At 38.3% G+C, this 18,840-nt stretch overlaps 1 protein-coding gene, 1 non-coding gene and 1 pseudogene across 11 annotated transcripts in view; 2 read left to right on the forward strand and 1 right to left on the reverse strand.

The window, feature by feature from the left end:
* Positions 1-18,840, forward strand: part of KLHL13 (kelch like family member 13) — a 210,803-nt gene that overhangs the window by 22,435 nt on the left and 169,528 nt on the right. The gene's annotated exons all lie outside the window — the stretch shown is intronic.
* LOC144309344 (U4 spliceosomal RNA) lies at positions 7,455-7,591 on the forward strand. Its single transcript, XR_013375378.1, has one exon. It is a non-coding gene; the product is annotated as a U4 spliceosomal RNA (small nuclear RNA).
* On the reverse strand, positions 10,405-10,827 carry LOC144308342 (large ribosomal subunit protein eL27 pseudogene; annotated as a pseudogene).

The raw sequence follows: 18,840 nt of genomic DNA on the forward strand, positions 1-18,840 counted from the left end.
CCTGTACATGCTCACTAAAACTTGAAAGATGGGAATTCTAGAACTCCTTATCTGTCTATTCATTTATTTTTAGAACTACTTTTTTATTGTTTGGTGTTATTGGTAAGTATGAGCATTTCTGGAGTCCTTCAGATCCAGTTTTAAATTCCACTGCATAGTCATGTAGATAGAAGTTATCTGCTATAACAAAGGCCCCCAAATGCAGTGCCTTAAACAAGCTTGTTCTTTCCCACATCAGGGTTGGATGGCAGCTCCTCAGTTATTAGGCTCTTTCTGTCTTGTCCTGCTATCCTCAAAGAGCATCTTCCATGTTGTGATTAGAGCTGACTGCTTTAACTCAATATCACATTCTTATTCTAACCAAAGGGATGGCAGAAGGGGCAGGAGATAAGACACTCCTTCCACTTAAGGATATAGCTTAACAGTTTGTGTATATCCATTTCTCATATATCCCACTGGCCAGACCTTAGACCTGTGGTGACACCTAGCTATAAGGGAGTCTGGAAAATGTGGTCCTTAACTATGTGGCCATGTGCCCAGTTAATATTATTTTATTAGAAGGAAAGAAAAGGTATTGGGGGGCAACTCACAGTCTCTGCTGTACACTCTCACATCAAATTTTGTGATTTCTCTGGGAATATTATTTTCATAATATTGGGTACCCAGTTGCTTTAGAATTAGAATCCAAACTTGTCAGCATGACAGATTTTGGCTCCTGACTCTCCCTCTAGCTCCTCTCTCAGCCCTCCTAATGTTGCATTCTAAATTGCACTTCTGCCAACTATTGCCCTCATACTTTTGTAATTGCAACTTTTCCTGAAATGATGTCTACTTTTTGTTCTTCAGGAGTTTAGTTGTCACCTGTCCTGGGAACATTTCCTTGAGCCTCTTCTATTTCACAGCTGCTGCTCATTGTCTCTTTCATATATTTTTATAGTATCATATGTGTCTTTCTTTTGTGATCTTTATTACAAGGAGTGCTTTTACTTCCCTGTGTCTCCCACTGAGGGACAAGGGCCAGGTCAGTCACCTCTATGTTGTCTGCTATGATACCTGATCCTGATGTTTAACTACTGTTTGTTGAGTGAGAAAATGAGTGAATGGCTATTTAGCTTACTAATTGTGGCTGATTAAGCTGGGAGCTCTTTTGTCATTTGGAAATTGCCGTACTTAGAATATTACTCAGTAGCCAGGACTGGGTCAGTTTATAATAGGCATTGGTAAAATAAAATAGACAGCTTGAAATATTTATCAGATGACTAAAACATATACACATTATAGGAGATGCAAAAAATAGATGTGTAGAATTTCAGAGCAAGAGGGAGCCCTAGGTATCATCTATTCCAACCCTACTGCTTTTAGAAAGGTATATAATATATTGGAGAGGAAAAAGTTAAATCACTTGCTCAAGGGCCTCTGTGTTCAAGGAGCTTGCAGTGTCATTGGGTAGATGATATGTACAGACGTGAAAAATGTGATTGACAAAAAGTGCCCAAAGAGTAGAGAAGGCTGGACTGGTCAAGGTAGGTTCAACCATAGCCTTAGGTTTAGAGGTGAGTATTGATGGCTGGGAAGGATTTTGATATGAGAGGATATTTTAGATGTAGGCAATGTGTGAATAAAAGTACACATATAAGGGATGCCTGGGGTGGCTCAGTCAGTTAAGCCTCTGACTCTTGATTTTGGCTCAGGTTATGATCTCAGGGTCATGAGATCGAGTTCTGTGTAAGACTCCTTGCTGGGCATGGAGCCTGCTTAAGGTTCTCTCCTTCTGGGGCTCCTGGGTGGCTCAGTGTTTGAGCATCTGCCTTTGGCTCAGGTCGTAATCCTGGGGTCATAGGATTGAGTCCCATATCAGGCTCCCCATAGGGAGCCTGCTTCTCCCTTTGCCTATTATCTCTGCCTCTCTCTCTCTCTCTCTCTCTCTCTCTCTGTCTCATGAATAAATAAATAAAATCTTTAAAAAAAAAGGTTCTCTCATTCCCTCTCACTTTACCTCTCCCTCCTTAAAAAAGTGCACATATAAGAATTTATAGGTGACTGTTGGGATCTGTTCCATTGAATGGTATTTACTAACAAGAGAGAGGAGAAAAATAGAGTCAGAAAATGGAGGGACTTGAATACCATACTGCAGAAGGAAACCACTGGCACTTTTTGAGTTGGTGACTGATATAATGAAAATGATTTTTGCATGTTTTATTTGACTGGTAGGTGGACTGAGTTGAAGGCTAAATGGGTCATGAAACTGGCACATTGTCTAACATGCTGACTAAAAAACATTAACTTAGTGGATTCCAAAGTTTTTGCTCGATGGCAAAAATATGAAACAGCAGGAGTTCCTGTGATAATTAACATGTCTGCTTTTTTCTTAATGGAAAAAGTAAGCCCAAGCAGCAAGTTTGTAATATTATAACGTGCATATATTAGTCATGACGTGACATACTGTAGATAATTGCATAAACTCTCACGTCACACTATTAAGCTGTACAAATTCCGGAAGTAACTGAGAATGTGGTAGCAGCTGCAGCACCAGGCCTTGCTCTTTTGCCAGTCCAGCCAATTAACATGAAGTGGCATGAACCTCTCAATGCATTTGGAAACTATTTTTGTTTAAAAATGTTTTCTTAGGAAACTAGAATGGAATATTGTACTTTGGTGCAAAACAGAAGCAAAGAGAGAACAATAGAGATATATACTAACTTTATCTAAAAATGGAAAATATTTATATGGTTAGGGATGAGTGTACTTCTTTAAGGGCAATATATGTGTGTCTGTGAAGGGATCTGTAGATGGGCTTAATGTAGGCTTTCAAAAAAGTCTAAGTTTATAGCTTCAGAAACATATATTGAATACTTAATCATTTTTTAAGGTCCTCTATGAGAAGAGTTTGATATTTATCTTTCTCCTAAGAATTACAGGGAAAAATCCAGTTAAATGAAGGTTCATTTAAGCTGTGTTTATTTGAGCCTAGCATATTTATGAAACATTTTAGGAAGCTTACCCAAAAAATGTTTGTTTCAGATGTTGTACAATTAAAAGTGTCAATACATATTCTATAGTAGTTTTGTACTTCAGCATGATTTAAAGTTAACTGTATGTTGGCTTTCGAAAATTAAAAGCATTTTCACAAATAAAAGAGTATATTTTTCCTCTGACCCCTCACCCCCTACTGTGTTAGAAAATTTGGTAAACTTTAGCCCATTATAAGCTTCTTATGCCTTTATAAAAACATGAAAATCCATTAACAGCTAGTTTCAGCATCATATACTATTATAAGACTTGTTATTGTAGGAAAGTCATGCTATTGAATATGCCTTTAAGACATAAAATCAGTTCTCATGATCTCCTAGCTATAATGTATTTTTAAAAATTCATTTGTTCTAGTTCCCAATGTGATTGAAATACTAATTGGAATACTTAAAATAATTTGCAGTATATTATTTAATAGGAATCTTTCAATAAACATCAGCACACAGGCTGCCTATGTATTACATAAAATCGTACTTAATCATTGTAGTCTTAAGAATTATAGTAGCAGTTAAGTGTATTAACTCTAAGCCTGACTTAAAATTAGACTTCCACTTGCTACTTGCGTGTTAATAAGCAAGTTACTTAATTTCATTGGGTCATGGTTGCCTTGTCTCAAATGGAAAAAACAAAGAATTTTATAGGAATCAAATAAGGATGCCTGGGTGGCTAAGTGGGTTAGCCATCTGAGTCTTGATTTCGGCTCTGGTCATGTTCTTGGAGTCTTGAGGTAAGCCCTGCATCAGGTTCTCCACTCAGCAGGGTGTCTGCTGAAGATTGTCTCTCTCCCTCTTCTTGTGCCCCTTCCCCTGCCCCCTCTCTCTCAAAAATAAGTAAATAAATCTGTGAAAAGAATAAAATAATGCATGCAAGTGTTTAGCACAGTACCTACAAAATTTTAAGGTCCACTGAATGCTAGCTATTATTATTTTATATAAATAGTATAATTTGATTTTCAAAAGAATCTTGGCTGTTAGTTTAAATTTTTTCCAGCTATTTTATTTAAAGCAAACATCTATAGAAGAAAAAACATCAAAAGAATGAGGTAGGTGACAACATCAGCAACTTAATAGCTATCAAAGAATAGGGGACATTTTTGTCAGGTAAATTACTTGTTATTGTTGTCAAGTACTTGGACAAATAACTAAAGAAAATGACAAAAATTAACCACCAGGCTTTGAATGATTTTGCCTTACCTCTTATTGATAGGATTTGTTTTGAATTGCCTCAGTATTAATTAGGAAATACCTTGATTTTAATTAGACTTTTAAAAAACTTTATTTTGTTTTTTTTTTAAACTTTATTTTGAAATAATTACTGATTCACAGGCACTTGAAAAGACAGAACAGAAAGAAATCATGTGTCCTTCTCCTTGTTTTCCCCAATGTAACTGTAGTACTTTATCAAAGCCTAAAAAATTGACATTGGTACAAAGTGTTTATAATTCTATACTGTTTTGTCTCATTGTATATGCATGTAACCACCTCCACATCAAGATATAGAACTATCCTATCTTCATAAACACAATTTAGACAACTCAATAAGGAAGGAAAGAAATCTATTGTATTTACCCATATTTTTCTTACCATGTTCTTTCTTTCTTCCTGATATTGCAAGATTTCTTGTTTTATCATTTCCTTTCAGTTTAGACATCCTCCTTTAGCCTTTCTTTTAGAGTTGGTCTGCTGGTAACAAATTCAGAGTTTTCCATATCTGGGAATACATTGATTTCTCCTTCATTTCTGAAGGATATTTTTGCTGGATATCGGATTCTGGGTTGCCAGTTCCTTTCTTTCCATACTCGAAAAATCTTGTGTGCCCCTTCCTTATGGCCTCCATGGCTTACTGATGAAAAATCTGTCATGTGAATTATTCTATCCTGTAGGTCAGGTGGCATTTCTCTGTCTCTGATTTCAAGATATTTTTATTTGTCAAAAGTATGACTGTGGTGTATATTAGATTAGATTTCTTCAGATTTACCCAATTTGGGGTTCGCACAGCCTCTTGAATTTGTAGGCTTATTTCTTTTGCCAAATTTGGTAAGTTTCCAACCATTATTCCTTTGAGAACTCTTTCAGCTGAACCCTATTTTTCTCTCCCTCTCGGACTCTGATGGCATGAATGTTAAATCTTACATTACAGTCCCCCAAATCCTGATGTTCTCTTTGTTTTTTCTCTCCCTTTTGTTTAGGTTGGCTAATTAGTATTATTCTGTCTTTGAGTTCACTGATTATTCTCTTCTCCTTTCATTCTTCTGTTGAATCTATCTGCTGAGTATTTTATTTCAGTTATTGTATTTTCTAGTTTTAAAAGTTCCATTACATGCATCTTTATATTTTCTATTTCTTTACTGTGACTTCTATTTCTGTTCACTGAGATCATTTTTTCGTTTGTTTCGGGCATGTTCATAATTGCTTGTTCAAGGATTTTTATGATGGCTGTTTGAAAATCTTTGTCACATAATGTTAACATCTCTGTCATCTTGATGTTGACATTTATTTATTTTGTCATTCGGCTTGAGATCCTTTTGATTATTGGTATGAGTGATTTTTTTTTGGGTATAGACTTGGACATCTTAAGCATGTCACAAGATTTGGAATTGCATTTAAGCCTTCTGCTTTACCCAGCTTCTCCTGGCACCACTCTGTCAGGGTTGAGGACAATGGTGCCTCATTATTGCCAGGTGGGTCTAGACATTCACATTCCCCAGTTGACCTCTGTTGATGCTTGAGGGGTCAGTTCTTCATTACTGATGGGTGAAGGTGGGAGTACTGGTTCCTTATAAGGCCTCCAGTGATACATCCCTGACTGAAAAGGGTAGGAGTGCATTGTTACTGCTCTGTGCATGGTCTCCACTGGTGCAATGGCAGGAGATAGCCACATTACCACTGGACGATGGTGCAAATTCTGACTCTCCAGCCGGCCTCCTCTCACACCACCCCATCAGGGGCTAATGTGCCTCATTACAGCCTTGTGAGGGTGGAAGTTTAGGCTCCCTGCCAAGCCTTTAGTGATGTGGGGATAGTTAGATTTTTTTCTGTGGTGTTTGGCTGGAGTAGAACAGTTCTTGTCTAAAAGTGTTCTGTCCTGCTAAGCTGCCCCTTTCCTGATGATTTGGTTAGGTGAACATACCTTTCTTAGGGTTTTCCCCCCCTTCATGCTCATTGTCATTTCTGGGTTTTCAGCTTCAGCTTCACACCGGGAATATATGAGGTTAGTAGAAAACTCACCACTATGTTGTTCCTTGCTCCTGAGTTCCCTAGCCAGTCTGCCTCTCCTCTCCACCTTTCAGAGCATTCTTGTATTTGTTTTGTATATAACACCCATGGCTTTTGGCTGGACTTTGTAGGAGGAATAGGAAGAAAGACATCTACTTCATCTTTTCAAAAGGAGAAGTTTGACTGACTTATTTTCGGTGTTTCTGAAATCTTACTAATTATTAAGGTTTAATTACATCTCAGAATTTGAACCTGGAGACTTATCCTGACTGAGACATTTTGGAGTAGCTTTGTATGCCATCATTTTACTTTAGTAGTAATCTTGTTTAAAGGTATCTTTATATAGGCAACATTTCTTTAGAAGGCAAAGTGCTAATTCAAGAGGCATCACACCCCCCCCCATTCAAGAGTCTGTTACACCTTTAAAATTTTGCATATATTAAACAGATACGCCTTGAGATAAGGGCAATGAAAGAGGACGGATGTATAGATGACAGATTTCACAGAGAATAAAATCTTAGAGTAAGAGTGCAAGACTAGTGTCATACTGAATTTAGTAATGTAATTATAATGCTTAAGTAATGATTAAACTTGCATGTTATTGCAGCATTAGTTAACTAGCAAACACATAATTCTTCTTAAAATCCTTTAGAGACATATTGTATTGGCACACATTATTGTTTTACATGTCCTGAAACAGTAAATATAGATTGGACTGATTGAAAGACTTGCTGCTTTAGCAATGAATTTCCTTGGTACCTTAGTATCTCACTGTGATTTTACTTTGTCTTTTCTGTTGTTTTCCTCTTAAAGGAGTTAGAGAACATGGCTTCAAAATAATTGCAGTGGCAAAGCCTTTCTTTTGCTCCTAGAGTTGAGGTATACTGCTAGAAGGGGCCATTGATGGCCCCAGAGATAAAATTTATCTTAGGATAATGAAATATTCAGAGCCGAATGTGAACATACATATCACTCCACTCAGTTGAGAGGTGAAGAATCTGAAGCCCAGAGATTGTTGTCAGACTTGGGTGAGTTAACTACTTAGAAAGAAGTGGCACTTGAATTCAGATTCCCTGATCTTGAGGCCATTGTGTTTTCCATTAGCTGGTACAGTGAGGGGAGACTGTGTCCTAGAGCCTGCTCCAAAATTATGGTGGGGGGATGGCAAGGACAAAAGTAACTATAGAATGTGGTAGAAAGTTACTACTCAACTTTGCGCAGTGGCAGTATCGTAGCCAATGAGGTTTATCCGAGGCGCGATTATTGCTAATAGAAAGTTACTGCTCTAATAAAAGAGGGTCAGATAAAGTTCTGTGAAATGTAATTATTTAGTCATTTAAAAATATACTTCCATTCAAAAATGTACTTCAGTTCTGTCCTATGAATACATAGGGAAAAGGAAAGAAGTCAGAAAACTAACTTCCAAACCCTTTAAGTGAGTAAGATCCTTGAGTTTGTGGATTTTTAGTTTGAAAAGTCATGCTCCTAGTGTAAAAATGTAGACAGTAGTGCTTGGTTTAGACTTTTTCATAATTTATTTAACCCAAGGTAAATTTTTATATATAGGCACACCTCATTTTATTGTACTTTGCTTTTATTGCACTTCACAGATATTGTGTTTTTATAAATTGAAGGTTTGTGACAGCCCTGCATTGAGTCTGTCAGTGCCATTTTTACAAAGCATTTGTATGTCTCTGTTTCACATTTTGACAATTCTTTAACTATTTCAAACTTTTTCATGATTATTATATTTGTTATGGTGATCTATGATCTTTGATGTTCCTATTCTGACTGTTTTAGAGCATCATGAAATGCATGCATATAAGATGGTGAACTTAATTTATAAATTTTGTGTGTGTTCTGACTGCTCCATCGACCACACGTTCTCCAGTCTCCTTCTTCTGGGGCCTCCCTATTTCCTAAGACACAACAATATTGAAATTATTTAAATTAACAACCCTACAATGGCCTGTAAGTGTTCAAATGAAAGGGGCCATGTGTCTCTCATTTGAAATCACTAGATAGAAATGGTGAAGCTTAGTGAAGAAGGCTTGTCATAAGCTGAGACAGGCTGAAAGCTAGGCATCTTGCACCAAACAGTTAGCCTCCTTGTGAATGCAAAGAGAAAGTTCTCGAAGGAAATTAAAAGTGCTACTCCAGTGACTACGTGAATGATACATAAGCAAAACAGCCTACTGCTGATACAGAGAAAGTTTGAGTGGTCTGGACAGAAGATCAAACCAGCCGCAGCATTCCCTTAAGCCAAAACCTAATCCGGAGCAAGACCTTAACACTCTTCTATTCTATGAAGGCTGCAAGAGAGGAAGAAGCTGCAGGAGAAAAGTTCGAAGCCAGGAGAGGTTGGTTCATGAGGTTTAAGGGAAAAGCCATCTGTATAATGTGACAGTGCAAGGGGAAGCAGCAAGTGCTGATGTGGAAGTTGCAGCAAGCCATCCAGAAGGTCTAGCTAGGATGGGTAATGAAGAGGCTGCTACGACACACCAGGTTTTGATGTGTAGATGAGACAGCCTTCTATTAGAAGAAGATGCTATCCAGGACTTTTGTAGCAAGAGAGGAAGAGTCCACGCCTGGCTTCAAAGCTGCAAAGGACAGGCCGATGCATTAAGTTTTCAAGGCAACTATAGCCCGTGACTTTAAGTTGAAGCCAACATCATGGATGGTTCCGGAAATCCCAGGGCCTTAAGAATTGTGCTAAGTCTACTCTGCCTGTGCTAACAGGAATGACAAAGGCTGGATGACAGCACCTCTGTTTATAGCATGGTTTGCTGAATGTTTTATGCCCACTGTTGAGACCTAGTGCTCAGAAAAAAAAAGATTCCTTTCAAAATGTTACTGCTAGCTGACAACTCACCTGGTCACCCAAGAGCTCTGGTGGAGACGAGGGTACTACAAGATTCATGTTTTTGCGCCGGCTAGCACAACGTCCATTCTGTAGCCGTGGATCAGGGAGTCATTTTGAGTTTAAAGTCTTATTATGTAAGCAACACATTTCGTAAGGTTCTATCTGCCATGGATCGTGAGTCCTCTGATGGATCTGGGCAAAGTCAGTTGAAAACCTTCTGGAAAGGATCCCCCATTCTAGATGACATTAAGAACATTTGTGATTCGTGAGAAGAAGTCAAAATGTCAATGTAAAAGGAGTTTGGAAGAAGTTGATTCCAACTGTCATGGATGACTTTGAGGGAGGCAGTAAGTGCAGATGGGGATGGGGTAGAAATAGGCAGAGAACTAGAAGCAGAAGTAGAGCCTGAAGATGGGACTGAATTTCTGCACACTGAGGATCCAACTTGAACAGACGAGGAGTTGCTTCCTATGGATGAGCAAAGAAAGCAAAGAGAGTGGTTTCTTGAGATGAAATCTACTCCTGGCAAAGATGCTGCAGAGATGGTTGAAATGACAACAAAGGATTTAGAATATTCCCATATATTTAATTGGTAAAGTGAGTGCAGAGTTTGAGAGAATGGACTCCAATTTTGAAGGAAGTTCTAGTGTAGGTAAAATGCTATCAAACAGGATCTCTTGCGATGGAGAAATTGTGAAAGGAAGATTGTATCGATGTGGCAGACTTTATTGTTATCTTATTTTAAGAAATCGCAATGGCCACTGACCCTTCAGCAACCACCATCCTGATCAGTCAGCAGCCATGCAGCTTTGAGGTGAGAGTCTCCACCAGCAAAAAGATTACAACTTGTTGAAAGTTTAGATACTGGTTAACATTTTTTTTAGCAATGAAACATTTAAAAATCAAGATGTGTAAATTTTTTAGACATAATGCTGTTGCACACTTACTAGACTCCAGTATAGTATAAGCAACTTTTTTTAAACAAAAATTTTATGTGCACTGGGAAATAAAAAAAAATCATTTAGGTCACTTTATTGTGATACTCTATTGCAGTGGTCTGGAACTGCACCTGCTATATCTCTGAAATACGCCTCTAAATAGATGACAAATAAGTAAATGTACATATATATAAGATATATATATATATATTGGTATGTGTATATTTATATAAACATGATTAGATTCAATAGGAAGTTCAAAGAGCTGGACATCTCACTATAAGGGCAATTTTCTTTTAGTATCTTTGTTTTGTTTTTGTTTGTTTTGCTATTTTTTGATAACTGCAACAAAACTGATCTAAAATTGCAGCTTCTGGAAGGACCATTTGTTCTAGCTCATTTTGTACCTCCCCTTGAACTTGACCCTGGTGTCTCATGGGGCCTTGTGTTGAAGAGCAGGGTCTCTGAAGACATCCTTGTTGACCATAGTTTTTTGTCCTAGAGGATATCCACACAATACCTTGTGGATATGAGGTGATTGTAGTTATAAACCTTCACAAAATACTTGATCTTTGACAATTTGGCAATTTCTTCTTGCCCATGGGAGCTGTAACTTTGCAGGGAGAGCAGTCCATTCCAGCCACCAGAGCATGACTGTAGGGACAGTCTGATGTGCCATCATCAATGTTCTTCACGATGACCACTTTGTGTCCAGAATAGCATCCAGCCAGGACCAGCATCACCCTCCCAAGTTTCATGAACTTGCCTATCTCAACACCAGCCACTCAGGCTTCCAACAGAAAGAAGGGAGATTTTTTTCTCTCTTTTACAGATTTTATTTATTTATTCATGAGAGACACACAGAGAGAGGCAGATACATAGGCAGAGGGAGAAGCAGGCTCTATGCAGGGAGCTTGATGTGGGACTTGATCCTGGGACTCTGGGAATACGCCCTGAGCTGAAGGCAGGCGCTCAACCACTGAGCCACCCAGTTGTCCCAAGAAGGGAGATTTTTCTAATAAAGCTTTGAACAGTGGAATGAGTCATCTCAGGATACAGGGACTTCTGTCCCTGGAAGTGATGAAGGAAAGGCTCATTGACCTTTGACAGGAACAATAGTTTAGATGAGAATTAAGCATTGTATCGGTGGTGGGATCTAAATGATCTATGAAGTTCCCTTTGGACTCAAGATTTTTTTTGTTTTTGGACTCTTAAGATTTTATTATTTAAATTGTTTCAATTGCTGCCTAAACTTTGGGGACACAAGCATAATTTAAATATTTTAATTTCCTCACTTGACACAGGAGAAATCCTTTATTTCTTGATTTTTAGAGATTGAAAGTGTCATATCTAACATTTAAAAAATCTGTCATTGAGTAGCATTCTCATTATTGGAATTATATTTTATATTAGGCATCACCAAAACTGTGTTTCGTTAGAAGTGTATGTAGGACCAACATTTTAGTGCATCCCTCATGGGTGGAGGAATTGAAGCAAGATACCAGATTTAGCTTATGTGCTGGAGATTTCCCACTATAACAAAATATGAATGTGTTTTAATTTCTAGTAGTGGTCAGTACGATATTGTGCAATGTTTCTTTTTTAAAATTTTTTTAAAATTTTTATTTATTTATGATAGTCACAGAGACAGAGAGAGAGAGGCAGAGACACAGGCAGAGGGAGAAGCAAGCTCCATGCACTGGGAGCCCAACGTGGGATTCGATCCCGGGTCTCCAGGATCGCGCCCTGGGCCAAAGGCAGGCGCCAAACCGCTGCGCCACCCAGGGAACCCTGTTTCTTATCAATATAGATATTTCAGGTCCTTTCTAGTCTTTATTATAGCATAATTCATATATGTAGCAAAACACTTAAAACACTCAAAAACTATCCATGAAAAATAAGTCTTCTCTCTCTAGGGGCAGACATCGTTAGTTTTTATTTTTGTCTTTATGTGTACAGATGTTTTCTCTGCAAATAAAAGTAGGTGCATATATCCTCTTTTAAATACAAATGAGAGGGCAGCCCTGGTGGCTCAGCGGTTTAGTGCCACCTTTGGTCCGGGGTGTGATCCTGGAGACCTGGGATCGAGTCCCACGTCAGGCTCCCTGCATGGAGCCTGCTTCTCCCTCTGCCTGTGTCTCTGTCTCTGTCTCTCTGTCTCTCTCTCTGTCTGTCATGAATAAATAAATAAAATATTAAAAAAATAAATAAATACAAATGAGAATGAATAATAGAAACTGCTCTTTGCGTGCTTAAAAAAAGATTTAATATATGTTATAGATCTTTCCATGTCAGGACAAAAATACCTACTTTATATAATTTTTAACAACTGATATATAATTCATATACAATAAAATTCACCCTTTTGAAGGGTAGAGTTCAGTCGGGCTTTTTCTTTTTTTTTCCAGTTCACAAAATTGTGCAACTGTTACCAGTAATTACAGAACATTTTCATCAAAAGAAACCCTGTATCCATTAGCAGACACTTCACATCTCCCCTCTTCCCCCTATTCTTGGCAATCACTAATTTGTTGCTCTGTGGATTTGCTTATTCTTAACATTTCATATAAGTAGAATCATACAACATATGGCATATTTTATCTAGCTTCTTTCACTTAGGACAATGATTTCAAGGTTCCTTTATGTTCTCTAACATGTATCAGTAGTTAATAAAATGTTATTCAGTCATAGAAGTTATTGTATAGCTATTCCAAAATTTTTTGTATATGCGTCCACTGATGGATATTTGGCTTGTTTCCACTTTTTGGCTATTATGAAGAATGCTGCTATGAACATGCATGTACACTTTTTTATGTGGCATGTTACCTTACTATTTTTAATAACTTCATAGTAACCCATTATGTGGATGTTCTATAGTTTATCTAAATCATCTCCTACTTAGGGCATTTGGATTAGGTGTAGACTCTGTAATTCAACTTATTTCAAGACCGTCTTGTCTTACACATCCATTTCTGTGTGGCTTTGTGAGACAATATTCTAAGCAGTGGAATTACTACATCAAATGATATGTGTAATTTTTTATTTTGATTAATATATTGTCTCATTGCCTCCCAGAGAAGTTTCATTGATTTATGCTTCTACATATCTGTTTCCCCACAATTTTTTCTGTTATCTTTTTAATCTCTCCAGCATTTGTAATGTTCACCCTTTTTCCTAATATTTCATGCTAACTCTCTTTTTGCCAGAAGTTTGTCACTGTTATTTGGCTAACTGCCCCTGTCCCCTAACACCCCAACTCTTGGTTTTCTTGATTTATATTTTTGTTTTCTATTTCATTCATTTGTGCTCTTTATTATTAATATACTTGTACTTTTTGAAATTTTGTTACATTTTTTTTCTAGCTTATTACATTGGATGCCTAATCTATTTTTTTGGTCTTTCTTTTTTAATGTAAGCACTTTAGGTTTTAAGCTTTCCTCTAAGTTTTGCTTTAATTGCACCTCACAAGTTTTGCTGTGTTGTGTGTGTTATTTTTCTGTTTTAAGCATTTTCTGATTTCTTTTGTGATTTCTTCTTTGATCCTATGTGTAATTTAGGAGGGTTTCTTGATATTCAAACTTGAATGATTTTAGTTATCACTTACTGATTTTTAGCATAATTTCATAGTGAGTATAGAATATATCTTTTAAAAAAAGGTTTACTTATTTGAGAGAGAGAGTGCACCAGTGGGAGGGGCAGAGGGAGAGAGAGAGTCTCAAGCAGACTCCACACTGAGTGCAGATTCTGTTGTGGGGCTCAAACCCATGACTCTGAGATCAGGACGACGGAGATCAGGACATGAGCTGAAACCAAGAGCTGGACACTTAACCAGCTGCACCACCCAGGAGCCCCTAGACTATACTTTCATTTTCCATCATTTTGATATTTGTTGAGACTTTATAGCCTAGTATATGGTCCATTTAAAAAAAAATCTGTGCTTGTGAAAACAAGATAATTTTTCCACTTGATGAAAGAATGTTGTATGTATACTCAATAGATGAAACTGGATAATTGAGTTCAAAGTATATGTAACATTACTTTTGTCTGCTTGTTCTATCAGTTACTGAGAAAACGTGGTTTAAAATATTCTATTACCCAGGGCAATTTACACGTTTAATGCAATCCCTATCAAAATCCCATGGACTTTCTTCAGAGAGTTAGAACAAATTATTTTAAGATTTGTGTGGAATCAGAAAAGACCCCGAATAGCCAGGGGAATTTTTAAAAAGAAAACCATATCTGGGGGCATCACAATGCCGGATTTCAGGTTGTACTACAAAGCTGTGGTCATCAAGACAGTGTGGTACTGGCACAAAAACAGACACATAGATCAATGGAACAGAATAGAGAACCCAGAAGTGGACCCTGAACTTTATGGCCAACTAATATTCAATAAAGGAGGAAAGACTATCCATTGGAAGAAAGACAGTCTCTTCAATAAATGGTGCTGGGAAAATTGGACATCCACATGCAGAAGAATGAAACTAGACCACTCTCTTTCACCATACACAAAGATAAGCTCAAAATGGATGAAAGATCTAAATGTGAGACAAGATTCCATCAAAATCCTAGAGGAGAACACAGGCAACACCCTTTTTGAACTCGGCCACAGTAACTTCTGGCAAGATACATCCACGAAGGCAAAAGAAACAAAAGCAAAAATGAACTATTGGGACTTCATCAAGATAAGAAGCTTTTGCACAGCAAAGGATACAGTCAACAAAACTAAAAGACAACCTACAGAATGGGAGAAGATATTTGCAAATGACATATCAGATAAAGGGCTAGTTTCCAAGATCTATAAAGAACTTCTTAAACTCAACACCAAAGAAGCAAACAATCCAATCATGAAATGGGCAAAAGACATGAAGAGAAATCTCACAGAGGAAGACATAGACATGGCCAACATGCACATGAGAAAATGCTCTGCATCACTTGCCATCAGGGAAATACAAATCAAAATCACAATGAGATACCACCTCACACCAGTGAGAATGGGGAAAATTAACAAGGCAGGAAACAACAAATGTTGGAGAGGATGCGGAGAAAAGGGAACCTTCTTACACTGTCGGTGGGAATGTGAACTGGTGCAGCCACTCTGGAAAACTGTGTGGAGGTTCCTCAAAGAGTTAAAAATAGACCTGCCCTACGACCCAGCAATTGCACTGTTGGGGATTTACCCCAAAGATACAGATGCAATGAAACGCCGGGACACCTGCACCCCGATGTTTCTAGCAGCAATGTCCAAAATAGCCAAACTGTGGAAGGAGCCTCGGTGTCCATCAAAAGATGAATGGATAAAGAAGATGTGGTCTATGTATACAATGGAATATTACTCAGCCATTAGAAACGACAAATACCCACCATCTGCTTCAACGTGGATGGAACTGGAGGGTATTATGCTGAGTGAAGCAAGTCAATCGGAGAAGGACAGTGTATGTCCTCATTCATTTGGGGAATATAAGTAATAGTGAAAGGGAATATAAGGGAAGGGAGAAGAAATGTGTGGGAAATATCAGAAAAGGAAACAGAACATAAGGACTCCTAACTCTGGGAAACGAACTAGGGGTGGTGGAAGGGGAGGAGGGTGGGTGGTGGGGGTGAATGGGTGACGGGCACTGAGGGGGACACTTGACGGGATGAGCACTGGGTGTTATTCTGTATGTTGGTAAATTGAACACCAATAAAAAATTAATTTATTAAAAAATATTCTATTCTAATCTGTGGGTTTTTCAGTTTCTTTTTTTAAAGATTTTTATTTATTGAGAGAGAGAGAGAGAGACAGAGCATGAGCAAGGGCAGAGGGAGAGGGAGAAGCAAGCTCCTCGCTGAGCAAAGAGCCCGATGAGGGGCCTTAGAAAATTTTTTTAGCTGTCTTTTCTCACCTCTAGTACGCTTTATAGATGAGGAAGCTTGGCTCCTTATAGGTGAGTTAACTTTTTCAGAGTTACCTTTTAGCAGAGTGGAGATTAAAAACAAAGTCCCCTTTCTGATTCCCTTATTTTCCTGTTTTTTTTTTTTGTTGTTGTTGTTGTTTTTTCACTTGAAATTCTCCTTATAGTCACAGACCTAGCAACCTGCTGAATTACTAGAGTGTTCTACCTATATAAAGTGCTACAAACTATCTCTTCTTTGGACTCTTTTTGGTGCAGAGGACATCATGACTTTGGCTGACATGTGGATTCTACCTAAGGGTTTGTTTGTTGCAGTAAAACTCTTAAAGGTAAATCTGCCAACTCTTTTGAGTTTAGCCACTCTTGGGGATTGAGAACAAACTGGTTTTCGGAGAGTCCAGAACCTCTTCAAATGCATATTTATGAGTCTGACCTGGCAGCACACATTCATATGTATTTCCCCTAGCACAGTAAGTTTGTTGGCTTCATCCTGCTGCAGCAATTCTACTGTCTTGTTTTTAATAGTCAGCTTTTTCTTCATTTGTGCAACTGCCAGGATGTCTTTTTTTAAGATTTTATTTATTTATTCATGAGACAGAGAGAGAGAGAAAGAGAGAGAGAGGCAGAGACACAGGCAGAGGGAGAAGCAGGCTCCATGCAGGGAGCCCGACGTGGGACTCGATCTAAGGTCTCCAGGATCACGCCCAGGGCTAAAGGTGGCGCTAAGCCACTGAGCCACCCGGGCTGCCCCGCCAGGATGTCTTTTATGGATATTCCCACTCCTTTGGATTGTGCTGCTGGTTGGTATATGATCTTGTGGGGGCAGGTGGACTTACCATTATGGTAAAGTTCCATATGTTCTTCAAGCAGGTTACTGAATTTATGACCATGGCAAACAGTTTTCACTAGGGATTTTATAAGAATTCATCAAGTTGTAAACATTATAGGCTCTTTGCCCATAAGCATATATGTTTGAAGACTGGATTCTAGTAAATCCACTTTTTTATTTTACTGGCCCCACTCATAGCATGAAAGTTCAAGAAGGTATCTTTGGGTTTGTGTAGCTGATTCTCTTTCTTTGCTTTTTTTCTCCTGCCCCACCACGTATACTTTTAATTATTTCTGTCTAAGGTTCCCCCTATATTCTAGAAGGTCACTGCATGTGTTAAGAGTAACTGACAGAATGCACTACCCAGATGAACAGTATGACAGAAGATAGTACTTTGAGAACTACCGTCTATCCTCTTTGGATTGGAGCATTGTTTATATGGTCTATGTCAACCTTAGAAATAACACTGTCAGTTATTTTACCAACAAAAATGGGTTTATTCAGGAATAGCAGAGGATTACAATTTGGGACAAGCAAGCTGAAATGAAACCATAGGCAAGTCTGGAGAACAAAGAAGAATGCCCTTTTGCAGAGGAAAGTGTGTGTGGGGGTGCTGTTATAAACAAAAAATCCATTGGAGTAAATAGTGAGTTCAAGGTATAGTGGCTTTGCATTGACTAAGTTGTAACAATCTCTCATTGGCTGGGCTGTCGCTGGGCCGGTGGTGGCAGGGGTGAGATGGGGAGGACTTTTTTTCTTCATTTTGGAGTAGTAAAGTTCTAGCTAAGTAGTATCAACTTTAAGGTAGGTCTCTTCCTTTGGGTCTGCAATTGACCACCAGTGGTAGGGCACAAGAGCTCCCCCTTCTGGCCTCCTGGCTCTATTCTAAATAAGGTTTCCTTTTATTAAGTTTCACATCTATGAGGCCTTTTTTTTCCGTATATCAGATCCTTGCTCCTCTCCCAAGCTCAGTACACTATAGTTAGTCTTCTTGTGTCCTTAGAGCTTTTCATTAGTGATGAGGATGGATTTCAGTCTTTATGGACAATGTGTAGGAATGAAGTAGGTATCCTGGGGGAGGGAGGGTCATCCCAAGGTGAGGAAGCCATGTAAGGGAGATAAAACAGGAACTAGAGCTAGGGACTCTGTGTGCTGGTGGTGGAGAGCAATGACAATTAGCAAGTGACCAGATCCTCACTAAAATGTTTTTTTTTAAAGGTTTATATATAACCCCAAAGAGATGAGTTTTTATACTGATGACACTGTGGAGCCACTGAAATATTTATAAGCAGAAGGATGACCTCAGAGCGGCCTTTTAGCAATATTAGTCAGGCTGTAGCTTGTAGAAAGCATTGAAGGAGGGCAAGTCCCAAGATTAATCACGAGATTAGTTAGAAGGCTGATAGAGTAATTCAAGCTAAAATAACGTGTCTGAACTAAGGTCTAATAGAAAGTAGAGAGAGGAGGAAGGATGGAGTCGAAAGCCAGTTGAAGGCTTCACAGCTTGAATGGATGAAGGATTGAGAATGTGGGAAGGAATAAAGGATGAAGCCCAGGTTTCTGGCTTGTGCTGACTTGGAAGACCTGATATTCCCAGTGCCACAGAATACAACAGGAGTGGGGCAGGGAAAAATCAAATCATGTAGATAGGATGACAAGTTAAATTCAGGACACATTAAAATCAAGGCACTCAAGTGCCATCTCTGTTATCTAGTAGGCTCTGTTGTTCTGGATCTTAGAAGAGGTCTTGCCTTCAAATAATTTTATATTACATGTTTTTGACCACAATGAAAGGTAATTTTAAAATAACATTAATGTTTTGAAATCTTTATTTTAGAAATTGTCAGCAAATTAGTAGTAGTTGAAGACAAGGGGATGCATGTGATTGTTTGCTCAAGGGAGGTATATAAAGTGAGAAGGGCAGAAATAAGTGAACCACCACCATTATAGATAGAGCTGTACAGAGAAGGAGAAATCTAAAATTGTGCTGTGAGGAAAACCAGGAGCCCAAGATCGAGTGGATTTAGGAAGTGGTGGAAGAGATGTTTAATCTAGAGAGTAGTCTTCAGTG

Source organism: Canis aureus, chromosome X (assembly GCF_053574225.1).
Source record: "Canis aureus isolate CA01 chromosome X, VMU_Caureus_v.1.0, whole genome shotgun sequence".
NCBI classification, from domain to species: Eukaryota; Metazoa; Chordata; class Mammalia; order Carnivora; family Canidae; genus Canis; species Canis aureus.